This window comes from Heteronotia binoei, chromosome 2 (assembly GCF_032191835.1).
Source record: "Heteronotia binoei isolate CCM8104 ecotype False Entrance Well chromosome 2, APGP_CSIRO_Hbin_v1, whole genome shotgun sequence".
Taxonomy (NCBI): domain Eukaryota; kingdom Metazoa; phylum Chordata; class Lepidosauria; order Squamata; family Gekkonidae; genus Heteronotia; species Heteronotia binoei.
The window spans coordinates 65,354,668-65,368,686 of record NC_083224.1 but is presented as its reverse complement, the minus strand read 5'-3'; the positions used below and the strand labels follow the sequence as shown (position 1 = coordinate 65,368,686).

Here is a 14,019-nt window from a genome sequence, read left to right as displayed (position 1 = left end):
TCCATGCTATAGGGAGCAATTAAAAGAGAGCGGCTGCCTAGGGAGGTTCTGGAGTTGTTCCTATTCCCAGGCTTGGGAGAGCCTCTTTCGTTTACTGCAGGTGCCCAAATCCCGTTGCTACTGTCTAGCATGTGTCTCGGAGTGTGGTAGGAATTATAAAGAGAGAGAGATCAAGAAACGCATAATAAGCACCTGTCTGGGGAGAATAAAGGCAAATGCTGCTTCAGTCTCCGAGGCATGCCTGCAATGTTACCGTTTGAGTTGTAAATACAGTTCTGTCATTTTTAGTATGCAAGTTATTTTCAGTTCTCATTTTGAAGCTGCATTCATTCTTTTTTTGGGTGGTGGTGAGGAAAGCTGACTGAAGTTGAGGAAGTACCTGCTGAATGGGATTTGAATTCTGTTCACATATGTTGCCTCTTGTACCAAAGTTAATACTTCAGCCACTCTGCCTGGAAGTGAGCTGAAATTGGAGGCTTCTGAGATTAGCAGTGCTTGTCTTTGGCATGTTTTGGCTTCTTGCCCATAGGAATGTTCCTTTAATTTACTTTGCGAGCCAGTGTGGGACAGCAGCAGCTTTTTGGGCTGGGTTGAAGGAATATCCCAGCCTCCACCACTGTTAAGAGAAAGGGGAAAATGGTAGTCTTACCAACAGGTACCAAGTAGTGGTGCTGTTGCTGCTGAGGCCATGGCTGTAGCACTGTGCAGATACTGCTTCCAAGAGGCTATTGGAATCTGATGGCAGCAATTGACCAGTTGTTTCTGTGCTTCTGCCAGGTTCCTTTGACCACTCAATTCCAGTTTGGTGTAGTGGTTAAATGCACCAACTGTAATCTGGGAGAACTGTGTTTGTTTCTCCACTCCTTCACATGCACCTGCTGAGTGACCTTGGGTCAATCACAATTCTTGAAAGAGCTGCTCTCTCAGCCCTACCTACATCACAGAGTATCTGTTGTAGGGAAAGGAGATTGTAAACTGCTCTGAGACTCCGAGTGAAGGGCAAGATATAAATCCAATCTCCTCTTCTGAAGCTGTGCTCCTGTGTGGTGGTGCTGCTGCGGCCATGGCAGCAGTCTTACTATTTTTTACTGTCTTTTCCTCCATCACTGATGTAGGCTAGGATATTATATTCACTGTGTCTCTCCTCACAAAATGCCGCTACTGTGAGACTGAGACGGGGAGATCCAGGTTCAAACCATGAAGCAAATTGAGTGACCTTGGGCTAATTACTTGCTCTTTGCCTAGCCTACCTTAGGACGGGGCTGTTCCTCAATGGTAGAGTACATGCTTTACATGCAGAAGATCTTGGATTCTTTCCCTGGCATCTCCAATTAAAGGAGATGGTGTGGTCCATCAACCTCAGACCTGAACAGGGATTTCCACTCAGAGTAGACAGTGCTAAACTTGAATAAACCAATGTTCTGATTTGGTATAAGCAAATCAGAGATGCTCTGTTTAAAAAACCTACCATATTATGGAAGGGCTAATTACCTTTCTAATACAGTGTACATATATAATATTTTCAAAATATTCTTAGCAATATTTTCATGTTTTCTGGGGGCTGTCCTCCTTATTACTTAATTGAACAGTCCCATATTTGCAAATTGAAGCAAGGGGAACAGAAGGCCTTGAAGGCGCTGCTGTGCACTTGGGAGACTGCCTAGAAACCCATATTTTGAAAAATTCTGAGCTTTTCCAAGGAACATTGAGGTATATATCAGATAAAGTTACAATTGTAACATGGTAGTGTCTACCCATCATGGTGTAGTGGTTAACTGCAGCAGACTTTAATCTGGAGAACTGGGTTTGATTCCCCACTCCTCCATATTAAGCCTCCCAGGTGAGCTTGGACCAGTCACAGTTCTCTCAGACCTCTCTGAGCCCCACCTACCTCACAAGGTGCCTGTTTTGGGGAGAGGAAGGGAATGTGATTGTAAACTACTTTGAGACTTCTTAAGGGAGAAAAAAACAGGGTATAAAAATGTACTATTACTTTTTCTGTCCAAGATCCTCTAATTGCAGATGCTCTGGATTTAATTTGAGGCCTTCTGTATGCACATCATGTATTTTGTCTGAGCTTCAGTTCCTTGCTGGTGCAGTATTTTCAGTATGCACCTCATGTTGAATAATACAATTGCTGTTCACTTGCATTGAAGAATTAATAATGATCTCTACGCCTGTAGATTTCCAAGATGACAACACTGAAACATGTGACAGGATTCTTTCTCTTCTCTCTCTCTCCCCCCCCCCCCCCTGTCCAAATTTTCTTGGGGAAAGCTGGAGAAAATGCGATTCAGGCTAAGTTTTCATTTTAGCACAATGAATGTGATCTTGTACTTGAGCTGACAATCAGGTGGAAATGTTTTGTGTGAACTGATCCTCTATGTTTTGCCATCTCATCATCCTATTAATCAGAAGTAAAAGTTAACACTATTATAATCCAAGCTGTAAGGTCATCTGTTTCATCATTGTGCTGTATCACTTACCTGTACTGTGTTCATTGCATGCAAAAGAGAATTTGAAACTTTGCTTTCCACTGTAATGGTTGAACAAAAAGAATGGATTTGTTCTAGCCACATGGCATAGATTTCCTGGGTATGTGATAGCTGAACATACGTGTGACAGTATAGGTACCTAAGGTAGTTTGGGTAGACCTTTATTGATTTGTATATTTTATGCACTGTGGTATCTGTGAACTGCAAATGCTGGGTCCCCCCCCCCCCTTTAGAGCCCATTGGTGTTCTGCAACTTAAAGATTCTGCAACCTAAAGATTCAGACCCACATGCTGCAAATAGAGAAAAAATGAGTAACAATAAAATCAATTCAAAACCAGCTCTTTCCATAGTTACAAGAATACTTTTTTCAATTTAAAAAAGGCCCATGCAATTGACTAATTTTTTAAAGGGGTTTCCTACCTTTTGGTTTATGTTTCAAAAGTACTCAAATCTTCTATGGTGTCTTAGGGTTGCCAACCTTCAAGATCGGGCTCCCTTTTGGAGCCTCTTTCCAGATACCTAGATCATTTTCTTCAGCCTTTCATCCCTAAGATTAAATCTTATATTAAGGATACAGCCCACTTTATCCAGATCATAGAATCTCTTTCTGTTCCTACTGTCTCTTTAACAATGGTAATTATGGACATAAGTGCTTTATATATGAACATTCCTCAGAAAGAGGCAAGAAACATGGTGGAAAGGTATCTGGACTCTAGGTTAGATAAGTGGCCTTCTACACATTTCTTGATGGACATTCTTGAGATTATTTTGGAACACAATTACTTTAGGTTCCAGGATGAATTTTTGTACAAATCAATGGGGTCTCAGTGGGCAGCCATGTGGTGCCCTCTATTGCAAATCTGTTTATGGAGCAATTTGAAGTTGAGAATTTTTACAAACCTGAGGTAAATTCATTTCTGCAAAATATTGTAGCATATTTCAGATATATTGATGATATATTTTGTCTGATTAATGTTCCAGAGGCAGTTGAACCTTTTGTAAGGTGATGTAACACTCTGTATAGTTCTATAAAATTCAGCCATGCTAGTAGCACCACATCAGTTAATTTCTTAGACACCACTGCTTTTTTTTTCAAAATAGTACCAAATTGGGAGTGAAAGTTTATAAAAAACCCCACTGATTCTGATGCTTTTTTACATTTTAGGTCTTTTCATCCTCAGCATATTAAAATAAACTTACCATATAGCCAAAATAAACTTACCATATAGCCAAAATAAATTCAACATCCCCTCAGGATTTTCAAAACAGTAGTGTAGAAATGATGCATTCCTTTGAACAACGGGGATATCCTTTAGAGGTTATCCACAGGCTAAAAATAGAGCACAGGCTGTCTCTAGAAATGATTTATTTGTACAGAAATCCAGGAGTCGTGATGATTTGGTTTGCACCCTAAAATATACACCCAGGAGTAAGCAGTTGGTAAATATCGGCAATATTGTACGTAAATATTGGCATATGGTTCAGTCTTCACTAGGTGGTATGGATTTTCCCAAGGTGGGATGGAAACGCGGACGTAATCTTCAAGATTTGCTAGTGCATTCTGATCTGTTCTCTAAACAAGAAGTGGGACCACGTCTTCCCCCTGGGCACTTTAAATGCGGAAAGGACTGCACTATTTGTGATAATACCATTCAATCTAATGAAGTGTGTATAAATGACTTCACATGGCATCTAAGACACTTTTCTAATTGTGAGTCTTCTTCTAAGGTCATTTATTTTTTACGGTGCGGCTGTTCTTTGTGTTACATAGGGTCTGCTTTACATAGGGACCTTAAAGGTCCGTTTCTTGGAGCATCTTTCCCGCGTTAAATCAAAGGTAATGGAGGTGCCAATTGTTAGTCATATTTTAAGCTGTAACCATGATCTGAAAGAACTTAGGGGCGGCATTATATATAAGTTATTCTAGAGTTTATATATTCTAGAGTTATTCTAGAGTTTATATATAAGGAATGCTAGAGTTTAACCTCCTGTATTACTTTAAAAATTGGGTTCAAACGCTTAGCGCTTTGAAAACCGCTAGTGCCGCCTCAGTAATTGATTAACTGCATGAATAGCTGTTTGAGCATTGGGTAAGTTTCTTTCTATTTCTCGGGTCTCTTGGAGCAGTTTTCATGGAATACAGTTGTTTATTTTTGTATAATTTTGTCATAGTTCCAAAAATTGAAGTATTGTGATCAATAAGAAGTTGACATCGAAACACATGATTATCTAGAATACGTGTTATCCCATATACTTCAACACAGTCTGTGAGTCCTGCCTTCCTTGCAGCTCTGCATACACTTTTGTAGAACTTCTGAACCTTGTTTCAGCTAGAATTGTCATTTTGCAACTTCGTTGTGGATTACCATGTTGATACAAATAACGTCAACAGATGAAACAAGAGGTCTACGTAACAAGCAAGAAATTCTTTTATAGACTTTTTGCCTAGGTGAACTTGTCAGTGTTCTCTTTACGTTCATTTATATTTTGTGTTTGGAACATGAACTGCTTGTAAAAATTGGGTATTCTACCCTAAGATTTGTTATATATTATGTTTAAAGTTTACTAATGATTGTACTAATGTTTATGGCTAGATTAATAATACTTACCGCCACTGTTAGTTTAGGAATGTTTTAATTACTGATTGGTTTTAATGTGATTTTAATGTTTTATTATTGTATTGTTCATTTTAAATGTTGTAAGCCGCCCTGAGCCTGCTTCGGCGGGGGAGGGCGGGATATAAATAAAATTTTACATTACATTACATTACATTACAAAGTGACAAATCATAAAAGTGAGTTTAATTGAACTAATACTAAGCTTGCATAGCAACTTTTTTGATAGAGTGTTTTGTAAAAAAATTTTGTGAATAAGATTGTGGAACACAGGTGTCTCCTATTTACCAATCAATTACTATGTTCATCCCATGTGGTTGACATACAACCTTCAGGTGGGGGCTGTAGATCTCCTGGAATTACAACTGATCTGCAGGCTATAGAGATAAGTTCCTCTGAAAGGGCAGCTGTGGAAGGTAGGTATTTTGCCCTGCTGATGTCCCTTGCCCTCCCTAAACCATGCCCTCCCTGGTTCTGTCCCCCAAATTTCCAGCAATTTCCCAACGCAAAGCTGGGAATCCTAACTCTTCTACAACTCCAACTTCCCCCTCTCCAACTACATAGACCAGCCCTAAGGTATCTTGCTGTGTGTCATGGGTGGATCTCTCCAGGCCTCAGGAGGGGGATGGGAAGGGTTTTCTCTCTCTCTCTCTCTCTCTCTCCAAAGCTTCCCCTCCCTTTCCCCAGGAACCTGCCTTTAAAGGTCCAAATAGCCCGGCCCCTTCCCTGGACATACTTGACTTGTTCCTGAGGGAGGGTGGTGATGTGTTCCTCCTAGGTCTCTCCCCAGGCTGCTGAATGGCTCCTGTCCCCAGCTGTCCTCTCTTCTGCCACATTAGCTTTGCCAGGGGTTTGGCTGGAATAAAGTGCCAGCCCACAGTCTCCACCACTGCTTTCCCCTGGTTTGCCTTTGTATGGGCCTGTCTGGCCTCACCCTGGCTTCTGCCTGTGGAGGCTAGGGGTGTGCAAAAAAAAAAATCATGCACACACCCCATTCAGATATATCGGACCCCTCAAAAATTAGTATTTCCCAAGATTCCTGAATTCCAGTAATGGTATGGTATTTGGATTTTGGGAATCCTGAATTATTTTTTTTGCTCTATTATACTTAGGTATGTAATTGACTTGCAGTACACTTTGCTTGGGTAGTGTATCTTCCCATTCTGCTCAATTAAGTCCAGAGCCTTCCTTCAGCAGAAAGCTCTGGACTTTGGTGTGAGGCAGGTTGGATACTATTCACTGTGCTTTACTATATGCTGAAAAGAAATGATTACAGCTCCTAACAAATTTTGAGCATATTGCACTTATTCAGAGCTAGGAGCTAATTTAGTTGCTAGAATAAATCAACGTAATAAACATGAATATACAGTGGAGGTGAAGAATAGGTTTACGGAACTAGAGTTGATAGAGTGCCTGAAGAACTGTGGACGGAGGTTCATGACATTGTACAGAAGACAGCAATCAGCACCATCCCAAAGAAAAAGAAAAGCAAGAAAGCAAAGTCGCTGTCTGATGAGGCTTTACAAATAACTGAGGAAAGAAGGAAAGCAAAAGGCAAAGGTGAAAAGGAAAAATTCACCCAATTGAATGCAGATTTCCAGAGAACAGTAAGGAGAGATAAGGAGGCCTTCCTGAAGGAACAATGCAAAGCAATAGAGGAAAATAATAGAATGGGAAGGACAAGAGATCTCTTCAAGAAAATTGGAGAAATCAAAGGAACATTTCATGCAAAAATGGCCATGATAAAGGACAAAAATAGTAGGGATCTAACAGAAGCAGAAGAGATCAGGAAGTGGTGGCAAGAATACACAGAAGAATTATTCAAGAAGGATCTCAATGTCCTTGACAACAGTGACAGTGAAATCACTGACCATGAGCCAGATATTCTGGAGTATGAAGTCTAATGGGCCTTAGAAAGCATTACTAACAACAAAGCAAGCAGAGATGACGGTATCCCAGTTGAGCTATTCAAAGTCCTAAAAGATGATGCTGTTAAAGTGATGCACACACTCTATCAACAAATTTGGAAAACGCAACAGTGGCCACAGGATTGGAAAAGATCAGTTTATATTCCAATCCCAAAGAAGGGTAATGCCAAGGAATGTTCAAACTATTGCACCATTGCACTCATTTCACATCCCAGCAAGGTCATATTAAAGATCCTACAAGCTAGGCTTCAGCAGTATGTAGATCGGGAACTACCAGAAGTTCAAGCTGGGTTTCAAAGAGGTAGAGGAACTAGAGATCAAATTGCCAACGTTCGATGGATTATGGAGAAAGCACGGGAGTATCAGAAAAATATCTATTTCTGCTTCATGACTATGCTAGAGCCTTTGATTATGTAGATCACAACAAACTGTGGCGAGTCCTTAAAGAGATGGGAGTACCAGACCACCTCACATGTCTCTGGAGAAACCTGTATAAGGGTCAAGAAGCAAGAAGGGTCAGAACGGGATATGGAACAACTGATTGGTTTAGAATAGGAAAAGGAGTTTGACAAGGATGTATACTGTCACCCTGCTTATTTAATTTATATGCAGAATACATCATGCGGAATGCTGGCCTGGATGAATCTGAACCGGAATTAAGATTGCCGGGAAAAAAGCAACAACCTCAGATATGCAGATGACACCACTCTAATGGCAGAAACTGAGGAGGGTGAAAGAACCTCTTGTTGAGGGTGAAAGAGGAGAGCACAAAAGTAGGCTTGAAACTCAACATAAAAAAACTAAGATCATGATATCTGGCCCCATCACCCCTTGGCAAATAGAAGGGGAAGACATGGAAGTACTGACAGACTTCACATTTCTGGAATCCAAAATCACTGCAGATGGTGACTATAGCCATGAAATTAAAAGACGTCTGCTCCTTGGGAGGGCAGCTATGGCAAACCTAGGCAGTATAAGAAAAAGTAGAGACATCACCCTGCCAACAAAGGTCCGTATAGTCAAAGCGATGGTATTCCCAGTAGTAATCTATGGCTGTGAGAGCTGGACCATAAGGAAGGCTGAGTGCAGAAGAATAGATACTTTTGAGATGTGGTGCTGGAGAAGAATCTTGAGAGCCCTTGGACTGCAAGAAGATCAAATCAGTCAGTCCTAAGGGAAATCAACCCAGACTGTTCCTTGAAAGGTCAGATGCTGAAGCTGAAGCTCAGATACTTTGGCCACCAAATGAGAAGGGAGCACTCACTGGAGAATATCCTGGTGCTGGGAAAAACAGAAGGCAAAACAAGAAGGGGACGGCAAAAGATGAGATGGCTGGACAGTGTTATTGATGTAACAAACACGAATTTGAGCAGACTTTTGCGGATGGTGGAAGACAGGAGGGCCTGGCGTGACTTTGTCCATGGGGTCACAAATGTTGCTGCTTTGTAGAATGTGTCTTGTTAGCAGCAAGCCCTATGTATTTGTTTTGCCATTGCTTGGGGTTTTGTGGTTAGTAGGTTTTAGGGTACTGTACAGATAAGGGTGGTGTGACAGTGGGAGGAGAGGTGTTCTTGAGAGATAAGTAGTGAGAGGTAATTCAATTGGCTGTTTATCTTTGGTTTTCTGTGCAGTCTCACATTGGGACTGCAGTTGCACAGGCCAGCTACCAGAGGATTTCTTTCCAGCTTTTCTATTTCTCTCTCTAGAAAGCTGAAGGTTGTGTCCCTGTTCCATGTGCTGCAGGACATTGTTTTGCCTATTTTCTTCCCTTCCCCCACCTTGGAAGCAAAAAAGGCATCACACAAGTTAGACATTTGAAGAGCTTTATTAAACTTTTTAGAAAATCAGTGCATTTATTTTTATGTTATTCAGGCCCTTCGGGGGTAGAGCTTCTTCCTCCTGAACTACTACTAGAGTGATCAGGGAGCCCTATGACCAGGCTGGATAGCTGTGTCTGCTGACAATTTGGGACCATTCAACCAGGACTTAGTCTGAGTCATTCATTTTCAGGTAGCTTTTCGGGAATAGATCAGCAGCACAGGTCCCCAGACAGACAAAAGAGAAACCTGACTGAGGCACATAGTTTCACTTTTCTTTAATACTTTCCAACATAAACAGGCTTCTACTGATTCGCCACTAGGTTGGATCCTGTCACATAGACAGGATTCCAGCTGTACCAGCCTGCCCTTTCCCAAGAGTCAGACTAAATGGCACAAGTTCTGCTCATTGCCTGACAATCAAGTACTGTATTCTCTGTCAGAAGTAAAGCCAAAACACTCTGCCACACTACCAAGCAAAGCTGTCCTTCACTCTGTCTGGAGTAGTGGTTAAGTGCACAAACTCTTAGCTGGGAGAACTGGGTTTGATTCCCACACCTCCACTTGCAGCTGTTGGAATGGCCTTGGGTCAGCCATAGCTATCTCAGAGCTGTCCTTGAAAGGGCAACTTCTGTGAGAGCTCCCTCAGCCCCACCTACCTCATAGGGTGTCTGTTGTGGGGGAGGAAGGTAAAGGAGATTGTAAGCCGCTCTGAGACTCTGAGATTCGGAGTGGAGGGTGGGGTATAAATCCAATATCATCTCCTTCTTCTTCACCAGACCTGAGCTCTCAATGCTCTTTCACAGAGGCAGAACTGAACTGAACTCCTGCTGTGTTTCCCTCCAACATTCCACCCCCCTTTTCTCAAAGATAATTGGATGCTGGAGCAGCACTCTCAAGTGAGTGGCTGTTTTCTCCTTCAGGAATGGGATGGCCTTTTGTCCATCACAGTATCCATCAGAGATACAATTATGATGTTTGTGCAGCAAATGGACACTAGGAGGATCCTCAGAATTTCTGTACTTCACCATGGGGGCTGCTTGGTTCCCTACACAGTGCCAAGATTGGGCTCACCCCCCACCCTGCACCTGCAAACCCAAGTTGGAAGCCCAGGAATAAATGCCCCTGCCCTCCAGAAGTTGCCATCTGTATGTGTGGAACCTTCACCAGATGATAATTCACGTGAGGAAGTGCTGCTGCTAGACACATCACAGGATCACGTTGACTTTTGAAACTTCTGCTACTTGGCCCAGTTTGTTCCTGTGGGGAGGGGGGAAGGCTTTCTGTGGCAGCTTCCATTGAAGCACTGGATGACTTGGACTCTGCTGATGAATGTGATCTCCTTCTTCCCATGGGGCAGGGCCCATGGTGGGTTCAGGAGAGGTAGTACAGGCCCCCAGCTGATCCATCCATACTGATAGCAGCACTAATGTTTGTGAGATGCCCTGCAAAATAGCTGTGTTACCTATAGGAGTGGAATGTGCAGCAGAAGGTGCAGGTTGTGTCGGAGGCATCCTAACAGTGGCACGTTCCTAGCACTCCTGAAGATAGTGCCCAAGTCCCTGGCCTAGCAGGATGCACCCCAGGTACCAAAGGGGTGCCCTTGGAGGTGTGACTGTTGCTGTGTGGAGTCATGGGTCTCCAGCAGTGGACCATTGAGGAATTCAGTAAGAGTGACCCAACCTGTGGGTTCTTTCTTTCCTCCATAAGAAATCAGCCACAAATCAAAAGGACCCAACAATGGAATTCCATCTAACAGTATATATTTCTGTTATCTTATCCTAAATATATACATTTATTGACTTGTTACTATTATTATTTATATGCAACCAGCAACTATTATCCAGGGCTATTAAAATATCATATAGGCTATGAACTCTTAAAACTGGTATGAATTATGAATGCACGGAGCACTTTCTCTCATCCTGTGATGTGCCACAGTGAACTGAAGTCTACCGCATAGTGATCCAAGATGCTGTTGAGCACCAAAGACCGGGAGTGTGTGTGTGTGTTGCAGACTGCCTAAAGCAGTCACACAGCTAGGATCGTGCCAATTAAGTCTGGGGTAGGTAGTAGCCAAAGCTAAGCTGTTCCTGGCTGAGCAGGATGCCTACCCTGAGTAACAGAATCCGGAGCTTGCTGGCTCAGGCTGCAGCAGGTCCCACCCCCTAAGAGGCTGCTGGACCAGCTCTTCCCTTCTCTCACATTGCCTTCCCACCAATCCACAAAGATGGCATTGAGTGTTTATAACCTAGCTTTTCGGAAAGGTGCAAGAAGTTTCTTTTGAAAGCAAAGGAGAAACAAATCACCCAAAGTCATGCTGTGTAGGGAAGAGTATATCAGCAGTTCTGCTCTTCTGACAAACTGGAAATGTTGGCCTTCAGGAAAGCTATTAATACCAACTTAACAGGTGTCCACTCTCCCATTCCACCTTCTAGCTCCTTTCCCTGTTAGTAGCACGACAGCTATGTGAGTTTGCACTTAATTTTGTCCTGGAGAACTGAACACTTGATGAAGATACACCCTGCTCATCCCCTGCCTTTCATAAGGCTCTCTCTCCACTCCTCTTCATAGTTAATGATGAATGTTTATTAAAGAAACGGTATTGTGATGAGAACTAATGATAGCAAGCGAAAACTGCTGACTACATCCATTTAGGCAACCTTTGCCAGTTTAAGCTGGAAATTTATTCCCTTGCACAGCCTAATGCCACCCCTATTTCATGTGAGAATATCTTAATCACATTGTTTGATATATGTGTCTATTTAAATGCAATTTCCCGTTGAAAAGCAGCACTGTGACGCTTTCTCATCTTGCTTTCTTAGTTTGCTTATTGGGCCATACTCATTTCTAATGTCAGAAAAATATTTTTTAAAAGGACAATGTTCATGAACTAGCAGATTTTAAACTGAAAAGTGCTAATTAGAGAGTCTGATCTGATTGCCCTACATATGAATTCCTACTCTGAGTGCCTTGGCTCTTCTTGAATGCCTTGGAAATTATCATAATCTTTATAGGCTATGCTTTCCATAGAAAATGCTTAAGTTAATACTAAAATGACAAAATTGTTGACATCTAAAACAACAAAAGTGAAAGCAACAGCAAATAGCAAATTGGCAGCAGTGGGTACCTTACCACACAGAGCAACAGATAAATTATATGGAATAGCAAAGGTGGTAGCAAAGGGAGCTTTGACTCTCAGAAGTTCGTATCCCACAGATCTTGTTGGTCTGAAAGGTGCTACTGGACTTGAATCTTAGTTGCATTAACAAGAGAACATGAGGAAAAGACACCATTGTACTGAACAAATTGATTAGTAAACTGAAAAGTTTTTATGTAGTGCCCATACATTAATATATTAGGAAGGAAAACTTTGAATAATTGGGGTGTCACCACAGAAAAGTCTTGTCTCTGAGAAAAGGATAGTGTTGAGCTTGAAAAGATCAGCTTCAAATTATCAGGAGGCTAGTGCAGCTGCCCTATGAGGACTGGCTAAAAGAAAAAAAGGTGAATAAGGGAAGAGTTTATAGCAGGGGTGGCCAATGGTAGCTCTCCAGAAGTTTTTTGCTTACAACTCCCATCAGCCTCCGCCATTGGCCATGCTGGCTGGGGCTGATGGGAGTTGTAGGCAAAAAACATCTGGAGAGCTACCGTTGGCCACCCCTGCTTTATAGAGGTCTATAAAATTATGCATGATGTGAAGAAAGTGGACAGGAGCATCTTGCTCTCTCATAATACTGAAACCAGGCATCATCCACAGAATCTGAAGGGTGGGAGATTCAGGACAGATGCAAGGAAGTACTTCAGGAAAGGAAAGGAAAGGTCCCCTGTGCAAGCACCAGTCATTTCCAACTCTGGAGTGATGTTCCTTTCACATTTTCATGGCAGACTTTTTATGAGGTGGTTTGCCATGGCCTTCCCCAGTCATCTATACTTCCCCCCCAGCAAGCTGGGTACTCATTTTACCAACTTTGGAAGGATGGAAGGCTGAGTCAACCTCGAGCCGGCTACCTGAAAACCCAGCTTCCGCCAGGGATCGAACTCAGGTCATGAGCAGAGCTTAGGACTGCAGTACTGCAGCTTTAACACACTGCGCCATGGGGCTCTTCACACTTCACACAACCCATAGTTAAATTGTGGAAGTTGCTGCCACAGGATGTGGTGATGGGTGCCACCTTAAAAGGCTTTGAAAGGAGAATGGACATGGACATGGGGGACAGAGCTGTTATGATGGCTACTAATTGTGATGACTATCTACTGCCTCTAGTACCAGGGGCAGTTATGCCTCTTTATATCAGTTGCTGGGGATCATGGGTGGGAGGATGCTGTTGCAGCCCTCCCGCTTATGGGCTTTCAAGAAGCTGCTGGTTGGCCGCTGTGTGAACAAAATGTTGGACTTGATGGTTCTTGAGTCTGATCCAGCATGACTCTTCTTACATTCTGTCCCCTAAATAGTAGCCCTTTAAGGCTTGAAGCTGGTTGATAAACATCAAATCCACATTTTCTCACTATGTGCACTCAAATCCATGATTAGCAGCCTTCCTAGTATGCATATGTGAAATCATGTATGTGAGCTTTACACAGAATGGTATACTTGGCAGACAGAATGACAGACATTCACATGCCCATATAATGCCCATATAATCCTGAGTGAATATTAGTAATGTTGTACCATGCCAAGTACATGTCCTGGGTTTTCCCTCTCTCCCAAATCCAGGGAAAGAGAAGAGCCCTTTTTAACTCAAGGCAGGGACAGCACTTTATCAGAATCCTTCAGAGAGTCTACACCCTCTCTTCAGGCTAAACAGTAGACTGCTACCAGGCTCTTGAACTATTCCCAGTAACTCCAGAGAAAGAGCCAGCCTTTGAACCTTTCAGAGAAATTACTGCAGAAAGTCAACTCTGCAAGGTAGACTTGCAGCACTGAGTTTCTAAACTAAAATTAACTGTGGGTGGGCAAGCCAAGGCTTCTTGATTTAGCTTTGAAGCTGTAGAGACAAGATTTGACAAGATTAAAAATATATATTTTATTTAATATACAAATGTTAATTTTAAAGACAGACAGTAAACAAACAAAACAATAAAACCTATTCTTTTCCGGACTAACTAATACATGAGGGTTATAGTTACCAAGGTTCCAAACAAACAGGATGTTTCAGCATT

The 14,019-nt window shown here is 42.3% G+C and overlaps 1 protein-coding gene across 1 annotated transcript in view; it reads left to right on the top strand.

The window, feature by feature from the left end:
* The window catches only part of TAFA3 (TAFA chemokine like family member 3), a 188,541-nt gene that overhangs the window by 82,864 nt on the left and 91,658 nt on the right, over window positions 1–14,019 (top strand). The window lies entirely within an intron of this gene.